At 42.7% G+C, this 12,211-nt stretch overlaps 1 protein-coding gene across 4 annotated transcripts in view; it reads left to right on the top strand.

The window, feature by feature from the left end:
* Positions 1-12,211, top strand: part of LOC115194124 (tyrosine-protein kinase Fyn) — a 64,911-nt gene that overhangs the window by 17,359 nt on the left and 35,341 nt on the right. The gene's annotated exons all lie outside the window — the stretch shown is intronic.

Raw genomic sequence — 12,211 nt, 5'->3', positions numbered from 1 at the left:
CTGTCTGTCTCTCGCTCTCTCTGTCGGTCTGTCGCTTGCTCTCGCTCGCTCGCTCTCTCGCTCTACTTTAATCCTCTCTGTGCTGCAAGCTAAAGCTCTCTGCGGGTTGGCCCAGAACTTTACTCTACCAGCAGGTTAATCTGGTGTCACAGAGTGCACATACATGTGTTCTCACTGTCTTTATACATACAACCGTTCTGAGCAGTTATCCAGCTTTCCTACTGTCTTTATACATACAACCGTTCTGAGCAGTTATCCAGCTTTCCTACTGTCTTTATACATACAACCGTTCTGAGCAGTTATCCAGCTTTCTCACTGTCTTTATACATATAACCGTTCTGAGCAGTTATCCAGCTTTCTCACTGTCTTTATACATACAACCGTTCTGAGCAGTTATCCAGCTTTCTCACTGTCTTTATACATATAACCGTTCTGAGCAGTTATCCAGCTTTCCTACTGTCTTTATACATACAACCGTTCTGAGCAGTTATCCAGCTTTCTCACTGTCTTTATACATATAACCGTTCTGAGCAGTTATCCAGCTTTCTCACTGTCTTTATACATACAACCGTTCTGAGCAGTTATCCAGCTTTCCTACTGTCTTAACGTTTCTCTTTCACAAGTGACGCACAATGTGTTTGAAAAAATGAATTCTTAAGAAGCATGTTTTTCAATTTGATCATGATCGCTGGGACTAGTGCACTATATAGTGATAGTAAATAGGGTGCCAATTGGGACCTAGTCTATATCAGTCAAAAACACAGTGGCTTTCTTTCGCTTGGCAGTGAGCTCACTTGTTTTGTGACCATTTGGGAATATCAGCATAGAGCTCGAGCCATGCTTTGGCCCCGTCAAAGGGCCTGCACTCTGCGGTTTCCCCTTCCTGTGTGTGGAGTGCAATATGGGCAGGCTGACAGACAAAGGGGATGTATTGTGGTGGGAACCCCGCCGGTCAGTCCGGAGCAAGTGTACAACGGGCTATAAATGGAAAGGAAGCTTTTTTGGGGGGGACTGAATTCCTCAGCAGTGGCAGAGTGGAAACCGGTTGATGCACAAGGGTTTCCTCTTCCAAGAACCAGCTTTTAGCTTCCATCAAGCCAACTGGGTATTTAGCAGTCACGGCAGATGCATGCGTTATGCAGGCCTCTGTTTTGTCACAGTATATGCATGCTCTCTCCCGTGCATCGACGGTAATCCCATGATCTGGTTGAGCCATGGCGGACGGCGCTAATGGCGGACGGCGCGCTGACGGTTTGTAACGGGAGCTTATGCGATCATGAAGAGTTGTGCGCGGATGTGGCTGTAACGCTGGTGGTCTGAGTTGAGATTGCGGCAAGCGGTCCCAAATAGCACTCTATTCACTACATAGTGAGCAAAAGCGGTGCACTGTGTAGGGAAGGGTGCCATTTGGGAGTCAGTGTGTATAATGTAGTGGTGCCTGTCTGCCTGGTTAGACATGACATGCTGGAGTAATCAGGAGCTCTGCAGTGGTGTCATCATGGCACCATGGTACAGAGACACCCCTCACTGTCGCACCCTGAGTGAAACAGTGGAAAGCAGTGTGAGTTTGTTGTCGGTGCTGCGTGTGGGTGACGGTTAGTGAGATCCGAAAATGAGTCACTCATTCCAGTGAGATTGTTCCATGCGAAGACCTCCCACCACCCACTCAATTATCTGTTTTAATCCGTTCCTTTCTCTGACCCCTTTCTCTCAAACTCAATGATTAGCTGGGGTGTGGGCTTGGAAAAAGACATCTGAAATGTCAGAGTTAACCCTCAAACGGTTGTTGTTCCCCTGTGGTTGACAGGAAATCAGATGAGCCTGGGACAAAGCAGGCTAGGCTGTGGTAATGGTGGTACTAACTGCTAACCCATTGTAGCTGCACGCTATGTTGACGCTTCTGTTGGCATTTTCCCTCCACATGCTGCTCTCCTTCCCCTGTGCAATCTTAATGAAGCAATTCATTATAGACGCCAATAGCTATAGGGCAGTTGTCATCAACCTTTTCTGAGTCAAGATCACTTTCACAGTCAAAAAGCAAGCCGAGATCTACCGCTCAGAATTTGTTAAAACCTTGCTTAAAAAAATGGAACATTAACTTAATAAAACAACTGTTCTGTAGGAATGAGCTTTGCGCAATAGGCCTAATACATTATCACAGCATATTGGCTATATGCCTGGCCTCACAATATTGGTCTTCTCAAACCATATTATATTTCAAAACTCAAGCTTTGATAACAAAATAGATCAGTTGGTGTAGCACTTGCGAGACACAGCTGAGCATAAATTGAAGTAATTTGCTTATAATTAGTTAAACATTTTTTACTAGACTGATGGTAATTGTATCTGATGGTCGTGGTGCTTTCAAGACAACTGGGAAATCTGAAATAAAAGAAGGTCAAATCATGACGTCAGTGATCTTCAGGTTGGAAAGTCGGAGCTCTAGAAAGATGGCAGAGTTTGCGACTTGGAATTCTGAGTTGGATGACCGTTCAAAACGTTTTTACCCAGTCGGTTCTCGTTTTTTTCCGATTTTCCAGTTGTCTTGAATACACTGAAGTTGGAAGTCTGTGATTTTCCAGTTCCGATTTCCCAGTTGTTCTGAAGATGCCATTATGCCGCATTGACATGCTAGCCGGAACTAGGAAACTCAGAAATATCCAACTTGCTAACTGGTTGTAGTTACACACGCACCGCGTTCAACGACTCAACAAGTCGGACATTTCGGAGTTCCACCTCCCACAGACCCTGCTCTCTCCTCCGGTGAGACTGACCAGAGAGAGTGGACACCGTCTTCCATCGAGTCGCACCACATGTCTCATGCACAAATTCATGTTGTTCCTATGACCAGAGAGTGAAATATTCCTCTATGTTAAAGTAGACACTACGAGCTGCTAACAAAAATAAAAACTCTGGGCTATCGATACACTTGAATAATCATTCATTGCAGCAGCAGAGCGAGTCGAAGTAGAGAGAAGCACGTCTTACGTTTTGTAATAGTGTTGAATAAACTTAGACATTAACTCACTCATAAAAACAGCAGCTCTATTCTTTGACAGTCTCGTTCTGGTCATGCTTTCAAAAGTTAGGAAATATCACATACACTAGTATCAAACTTCGCTGTCGCCGGGGTCGTGGAAGCGGTAGGTACTGATTTTAGCTATCCGATTGGCCAGTGCAGTAGGCTAGGCACACTCGACTTTAGCAGTGGTGGAAAAGTACCCAATTGTCGCACTTGAGTAAAAGTAAAGATCCCTTTTAATAGAAAATGACTCGAATGAAAGTCAGCCAGTAAAATACTAATTGAGTAAAAGTCTAAAAGTACTTGGTTTTAAATATACTTAAGTATCAAAAGTAAATGTAATTGCTAAAATATACTTAAGGATCAAATGTATAAGTATAAATCATTTCAAATTACTTATATAAAGCAAACCATGATGGCATCATTTTATTGCTCCAACACTCAGACATAATTTACAAATGAAGCATGTGTTTAGTGAGTCTGCCAGATCAGAGGCAGTAGGGATGTTCACTTGATAAGTGTGTGAATTAGGCCATGTTCCTGTCCTGCTAAGCATTCAAAGTGTAATGAGTACTTTTGGGTGTCAGGGAAAATGTATGGAGTACAAAGTACATCATGTTCTTTAGGAATGTAGTGAAGTAAAAGTTGTCTAAAATATAAATGGTAAAGTAAAGTACAGATACCTCCAAAAACTACTTAAGTAGTACTTTCAACTATTTTTACTTAAGTACTTTATGCGACTGGATTTTAGCCCCAGATCTCTCGGTCAGAGATTGTCTTTTCAAACAAATGAAATGGTTAAAAATGGGAACACTTTGCCTACCCGGTGTGCAGGGCTTCTGAATCAAGTGTCCCTGCCGCCAACAGCGCAACATGAATAAAATAAAAGGAGCGCCAGCAGAAAATAAATGTTTGGTGATAGACTAGGAATGCTTTGAAGATCGACCGGTTGGTGACCACTGCTCTACCACCCAATATAAAATAGGCTATAGGCCCCCTCCAGAATGGTACTATTTCCTGTGAGAAACACCTCATTAAAACCTCAGCAGACAGACTAAAACACTAGACTCCACTTTAACCTTCTAGTCAGGTTACAGACAGGCTCTTCTGTGGTCATGTGCTATTCACCTTAGGAAGGGGAAACCAAACTGCCTTCGTGCACCCCACCCACTCTCTCTCTGGTCATGGTTTTAAAAGTTATAAAATCTTACATACGCCAGTATCAAACTTCGCTGTCGCCGGGGTCGTGGAAGCAGTAGGCACAGTGATTTTAGTTTTATGACTTGGCCAGCGCTGTAGTCTAGGCACACTCGAGTTTAGCACTGATGGAAAAAGTACCCAATTGTCAAACTTGAGTAAAAGTAAAGATACCTTAATAGAAAATGACTCAAGAAACAAAGTGAAAGTCAGCCAGCAAAATACTACTTGAGTAAAAGTCTAAAAGTATTTGGTTTTAAATATACTTAAGTATCAAAAGTAAATGTAATTGCTAAAATATACTTAAGTATCAAAAGTAAAAGTATAAATCATTTCAAATTCCTTATATAAAGCAAACCATGATGGCATAATTTTCTTCTTTGTGTTTATTGATTTACGGATGGCCAGGGACATGCTCCAACACTCAGACATAATTTACAAATGAAGCATTTGTGTTTAGTGAGTCTGCCAGATCAGGGGCAGTAGGGATGACCAGGGATGTTCACTTGATAAGTATGTGAATTAGGCCATTTTCCTGTCCTGCTAAGCATTCAAAATGTAACGAGTACTTTTGGGTGTCAGGGAAAATGTATGGAGTAAAAAGTACATTCTTTTCTTTAGGAATGTAGTGAAGTAAAAGTTGTCAAAAATGCAAATCGTAAAGTACAGATGCCCCAAAAACGACTTAAGTAGTACTTTCAACTATTTTTACTTAAGTACTTTATACGACTGGATTTTAGCCCCAGATCTCTCGGTCAGAGTGTCTTTTCAAACAAATGAAATGGTTAAAAATGGGAACACTTTGCCTACCCGGTGTGCAGGGCTTCTGAATCAAGTGTCCCTGCCGCCAACAGCGCAACATGAATAAAATAAAAGGAGCGCAAGCAGAAAATAAATGTTTGGTGATAGACTAGGAATGCTTTGAAGATCGACCGGTTGGTGATCACTGCTCTACCACCCAATATAAAATAGGCTATAGGCCCCCTCCAGAATGGTACTATTTCCTGTGAGAAACACCTCATTAAAACCTCAGCAGACAGACTAAAACACTAGACTCCACTTTAACCTTCTAGTCAGGTTACAGACAGGCTCTTCTGTGGTCATGTGCTATTCACCTTAGGAAGGGGAAGCCGCCTTCGTGTCCCCCACCCACCCACATCATTCCTCAGTCTCATAATTGCCAGCCTCTTGGTAAAGCTCATCTTCCTCTTGCGCCATCGCTATCGCTATGTCGAGGTGCAGCGGCAGTGGAGAAACACAAGACGTCAGAAAATGAAAGGTACTGACGCAGATTAGTCCCGCCGAGAGACGTCAGCTCCAGGAAACATCAAAGTGTCTCGGTGAGGCGCTTCGCTTTCGGGAGCCACCACCACCACCACCATCAGGCTTTCCTCCTCCTTCACAAAGAGAAGAGCTCCTCCAGTCTCTCTGCCCTGCTGCTCCCATGTCAATGATTTCTTCACGGTCTCACGCCACTGGGCCAGGTTAGCAGGGCTCTCTCCCTCTAACCTGCAGGCATAGGGCATGGAAAGGTGGAGGAAAGGCGGGAGGGTAGAGACGGACGATAAAGGGAGGACTGCCACAGATGGATGTAATCAAGAGTTACAGCATGCGGCCTTTTGAAGCTCCCCCCTCTCTCCTCCTTCCTCTCTCTCTCTCTGCAGATGAAAGAGGAGAAAGGGCAAGAAGGTTTAATGATCTCTGACTCATTCTACCCCTTCTTACTTTGCCTCAGTTTGTCCCTCTTATTGGGTGGGGGCAGGGCTGATGGACGAGCACACACGTGCAGGGCATGTATGTTTGGCTCCAAGGGGACTTATTTATGCTGATCGTCTCTGTTTTCTCTGGATTTATCTGTTTGTTTGACTCAGGAAGTCAACGTGGTTGAGAGGTTATGACCTGTCGCTGTGGCTGCTGCTGCAGCTCGATGCTCGCTATGGTGGAGGAGTACTCTGCTGCAGGGTGTGTGTGTGTGTGTGTGTGTGTGTGTGTGTGTGTGTGTGTGTGTGTGTGTGTGTGTGTGTAAATGATATGAAGATATGTAGCCTATTTCAAAAGAACAGAATAGCATATTCTGAGTCATCCTTATGTTAGGCCCTGATTTGTCTATGGTATTTCATTTAGCAGGCAAGATTTGCTTATAATTCCCTTGGCATTATTTAATAGTAAGAATAATACAATTGAACATAGCTGAATAAAATAGAAAGGATATTTCTCCCCAGCGATTTCCAAGGGGGTGCGCACATGCTGCTATTCTGTGTTGAGCAGTTAACAACAAAACAGGTGCTCCTATATGCTTCATTTATGGTTATTTATGCAACTTAAGTTGTGGTACAAATGTTAGGCTATGTTTTGATTTGTAATACATTCGAAGGCTGCATGATGCGACTCTAATGATGATTTGAAAAAATGTGCATGAAAGGGAAGCGCTCTGTTTCTTGCGCAGGCTGCACACACTTCATCAGTCTCTCATTCACAATTTGACAAGCACTTGATAATATTCTCACCCATCAGACTATTCTCCATTTAATCTGGTCTTTACCTATAGCCTACTAATATATTAGAATGACCCACAAAAGAAAAATGTCATCCATAGGCTGCACTCGAATATCGAATGGAGGTTACTTGCAGTTACGTTTCTAATGTGCCAGGTAGGCTACACCATTTGTAATGTGCTTCATTTTAAGAATTGAGCAATACATGTAGCAGCATGAGAAAGCTGGGATTCTCTATTAAATAGTGGGCAGTCAAAACTGTTATCACGCGCGATTGCGCAATGACTGAGCTTATAAGAACACGTTTCACTAGGCTCTGTAGGCTATGAGCTCTCCAACCTTGTTCCAGGGGTCTTGGGCCTTTTAGGCTACATTTTGGAATTATTTGGCCCCTTTAGTTGTGATACAAACCTTATCAAACATACAGTATATGACTATGGGCTAGACTATTAGCTGAATGCACACGTTGGGCATCATTCACAAGTTATAATATTTTCACCCATCAGAATATTCTTAGTTTAATCTTGTCTTTACATACATTATTTAGTATATGTGTGACATTTAGTTTTGATTTGAATGGGCCATTATCATGCACCTGTCAGAACATGGGCAGGGGACACAAAGACACGTCATACGTAAACACTTGGATAGCAAATGGAGGACGCTTTTCCCGCGGTTCATTTTCATGCCAACAAGGCAGGCTACTCCGGTTGTAAAGCGAAACAATGTGCTGAGTATTAGGGACGTTGAGAAATAAATACAGAAGGCCTAGCCTATAGACAGCTGATGGGAACCTCCTCTTTTTAATAGAGGCCATCAAAACTCTGTTTCTCGCACAATTGCATAGCCTATAGAAATGTTGCGCAACATGGGCTTATATGAACACTTATTTCATTCCATGCGTCAAGCATTGATGTCAGAGTGATTTAGAGGGACAATAGATCGCTGAGTACCAGCCGTTAGGGAACGGACGTTAGCAAGTTTGGTAGACTACTAATGACCATCAGCGGCATCAGAGCGCAGCATTGGAGAAGCCTATTTACAGTGACTCAACGGTCACATGGAATTTGACTGCAGTCATGACACGTGACTGCCAGTGTGGCCTTACTATGACCCCACCATGTCTTGCTGACTCCTACAGCAGAAATGCATGAACCCCCCCCCCCCCCACTACAAAATGAGTGTGTGATGTACAAGCAACATGCTCCTCTCAGAAACCTCTCGTATTGACAAGGACACGTCACACTCTGTGCTGTTAGCTTATATGTACGAGAGGGAGGGCTGTAGGCTTCAGGCGGCCATATTGCCTCACTGAACACAATGTGCTCATTACAGTGGAGCTGAGCTGAGCGTTACTTTGAGTCTGCAGTGGTTTTATTGGCCTTACATGAAAAGGCATTGATTCAGGAATCAGGGTCAAGGTGACAATGGTCGCTGCCTTTTCCTCATTGTTAAGGTTAGATTTACTGCTCACCCTGTTGAGAGGCGTGATAGGTATATTATGAGAGGACTTGAGAAAGCCTTAAGACTGGACCAGGCTAACTAATGGCTTCACACATGGATGGGCTTATTATGGACTTGGGTGGACGGTGACAATGGTCTCTTTCACTTGACCGTTCTGCGTCTGACACTCCTGTATGGAACATCCGTCGCAGGGTTTGCAAATTAGCCTAATCTACCCAGTCAAGATGGCAGCTGACACAAAGAACCCTTCATTCCCTCTGTATTAGTGGTTGGGGCCCATTTTAGAATGCTTTAGCTAGTGAACTCAAATTCAACTCAAGATTTGGATTCGATATGAAAAAGTACAAAGAAAAGGGTAGCTCAAAACATCAGACCGAATCTCTGATGTTAATGTTGCTCACTGATGATTCACGTAGCTAGCCATACACTTGGAATCAATCTATTGAATGATGTGGACCGGCTGGTCAGTCCCATTTCAACAGGGCCCGGGCGTAGTGTAGTGCCAGAGTAGGAGGAGAAGCTCTTTGAAGTTCTGTTTGCTTCCCCTTGCTCTGGGCCCATAATGGTCTGCAGCTTACATGAGCACCACTCCACATGTTGGTGGTTTGGTTTGTTGACAATGATGTCCTTTACGAAGGAGGCAGACTGTTGGGCTCTGGCCATATGGGCACTCTAGGGCAGGGGTATCAAACTCATTTTGCCCCGGGGGGGCACATTTGGTCTTCATTGAGGTCCAGAGGACCACACTGAAAATTGGTTATATTTCTTCGCCGTAAAATAATGTAATAGAAAATTGTCCTCTATCCATCGTTTTTTAAATGTATTTTAAGCTCCCTGACTGTCTAGCTTTTATTTAGCTGATAATTAGAGAGCTGAACAGTGAAACTGTATGAATGTAGGTCGATTATAATTTCTACACAATTTTGATTTGGTTTTGAATTTTGTTACCCCCTGTATGTTTGACACCCCTGCTCTAGTGCCTAATAGTGCCTGGCCGCTTTATTACCCACTGATGGCACTGTGGATGACTCCTCTTGCACGCAAGACAAAGAAATGTATATGATTGCGTCCCAGATGGCACCCAATTCCCTATAATAGGGCCTATGTAGTAAACTACTTTTGACCAGGCTCCATGGGGCTCTGGTCAGAAGTAGTGCAGTATAAAGGGGATAGAGTGCTATTGGGGACACAAACCTACAGTAAAAGAATGGCTATTTAGGTGATTGGCGGCAACAGGCTTCCATATAAACGCGCTGGCACAGCTTGTGTGGCGCAGTGGATCTGGCCACGTCGCAGTGTTTTAATCCTGGGCTGTGATAGTAGAGTTGTGAGGTTGTGTTTTAACTCTGTGTGCTGTTCTGGTTTTTACTGTGGCTCCCACATTTGGCCGATCTGAACAGGGTAGAAGACATTAAATGCTCCCCCCCACACCTCTCACATACAGTTGAAGTCGGACGTTTACATACACTTAGGAGTCATTAAAACTTGTTTTTCAACCACTCCACAAATTTCTTGTTAACAAACTATAGTTTTGGCAAGTCGGTTAGGACATCTACTTTGTCCATGACACAAGTAATTTTTCCAAGAATTGTTTACAGACAGACTATGTCACTTATAATTCACTGTATCACAATTCCACTGGTTCAGAAGCTTACATACACTAAGTTGACTGTGCCTTTAAACAGCTTGGAAAATTCCAGAAACAGATGTCATGGCTTTAGAAGCTTCTGATAGGCTAATTGATATCATTTGAGTCAATTGGAGGTGTACCTGTGGATGTATTTCAAGGCCTACCTTCAAACTCAGTGCCTCTTTGCTTGACATCATGGGAAAATCAAAAGAAATCAGCCAAGGCCTGTGTGTAGACCTCCACAAGTCTGGTTCATCCTTGGGAGCAATTTCCAAACGCCTGAAGGTACCACGTTCATCTGTACAAACAATAGTACGCAAGTATAAACACCATGGGACCACGCAGCTCTCATACCGCTCAGGAAGGAGACATGTGCTGTCTCCTGGAGATGAACGTACTTTGGTGCGAAAAGTGCAAATCAATCCCAGAACAACAGCAAAGGACCTTGTGAAGATGCTGGAGGAAACAGCTACAAAAGTATCTATATCCACAGTAAAACGAGTCCCATATCGACATAACCTGAAAGGCAGCTCAGCAAGGAAGAAGCTACTGCTCAAAAACCGCCATTAAAAAGCCAGACTACGGACTGCAACTGCACATGGGGACAAAGATCGTACTTTTTGGAGAAATGTCCTCTGGTCTGATGAAACAGAAATAGAACTGTTTGGCCATAATGACCATCGTTATGTTTGTTGGAAAAAGGGGGAGGCTTGCAACCCGAAGAACACCATCCCAACCGTGAAACATGTTGTGGGGGTGCTTTGCTGCAGTAGGGACTGGTGCACTTCACAAAATAGATGGCATCACAAGGCGGGAAAATTACGTGGATATATTGAAGCAACAGCTCAAGACATCAGTCAGGAAGTTAAAGCTTGGTCACAAATGGCTCTTCCAAATGGACAATGACCCCAAGCATACTTCCAAAGTTGTGGCAAAATGGCTTAAGGACAACAAAGTCAAGATATTGGAGTGGCCATCACAAAGCCTTGACCTCAATCCTATAGAAAATTTGTTGGCAGAACTGAAAAAGTGTGTGCGAGCAAGGAGGTCTACAAACCTGACTCAGTTACACCTGCTCTGTCAAGAGGAATGGGCCAAAATTCACCCAAATTATTGTGGGAAGCTTGTGGAAGGCTACCCTAAACGTTTGACCCAAGCTAAACAATTTAAACAATATTCTACCAAATACAAATTGAGTGTATGTAAACTTCTGACCCACTGGGAATGTGATGAAAGAAATAAAAGCTGAAATAAATCATTCTCTCTACTATTATTCTGACATTTCACATTCTTAAAATAAGGTGGTGATCCTAACTGACCTAAGACAGGGAATTGTTACTAGGATTAAATGTCATGAATTGTTAAAAACAGAGTTTAAATGTATTTGGCTAAGGTGTATGTAAACTTCCGACTTCAACTGTACAGTACAACTGCGACAGTAATTTACTAGCCAACATCTCTACGCTTTTATTTCATTTCTGCTATGAAATTATTCTTATTTTGTTTATTTCTCCATGACATGGAATTTCCAAAGGACTGAGTCTGTCTCAGCACTCAACAAATGTGTTACTGCGGTCAGCTCTTTGAGGTGTTCAGACATTATCTGTTGGTTGATCTTAATGGAAACCACCTACCAAGTGATGGCAAAAGCTTTGAGAAATGTGAGGAGAAAGATGATCAGACCATTCTGAGTAGAATATTTACCTCTAGTGACTAGCACTGGGTTAGATGCAAAAGAGGTGATGAGGGCAAGCAGAGCATCAGTGATTGTGGTTTGACAGAATATCTTCAAGTACCATCTTTCCAATGGTGTAAAAATACTTTAAAGTACTACTTAAGTTTTTTGTGGTATCTGTACTTTACTATTTATATTTTTTACTTTTACTCCACTACATTCGTAAAGAAAATAATGTACTTTTTACTCCATACATTTTCTCTGACACCCAAAACTAATTGTTACATTTTGAATGCTTAGCAGGACAGGAAAATTGTCCAATTCACGCACTTATCAAGAGAAAATCCCTGGTCATCCCAACTGCATCTGATCCGGCGGAGTCACTGAACACATGTTTTGTTTGTAAATCATTTCTGAGTATTGGAGTGTGCCCCTAGCTATCTGTAAATGTAAAAAACAAGAAAATCGTGCCTTCTGGTTTGCTTAATATGTCTTTTGATACCGAAGTATATTTAAAACCAAATACTTTTGGACTTTTACTCAAGTTGTATTTTACTCAGTGACTTTCACTTTTACTTGAGTCATTCTCTATTAAGGTATCTTTTACTTTTACTCAAGTATCACGATTGGGTCTTTTTTCCACCACTGCATCTTTATAAGGGTGTAAACAGAGCGTTGGTCAAAAGGGAAGATGAATGTGGGAACAAAGGGAAGCGCTATCAGAGTAA

This window comes from Salmo trutta, chromosome 1 (assembly GCF_901001165.1).
Source record: "Salmo trutta chromosome 1, fSalTru1.1, whole genome shotgun sequence".
Classification (NCBI taxonomy): Eukaryota; Metazoa; Chordata; class Actinopteri; order Salmoniformes; family Salmonidae; genus Salmo; species Salmo trutta.
This window is presented reverse-complemented; position numbering and strand designations above follow the sequence as displayed.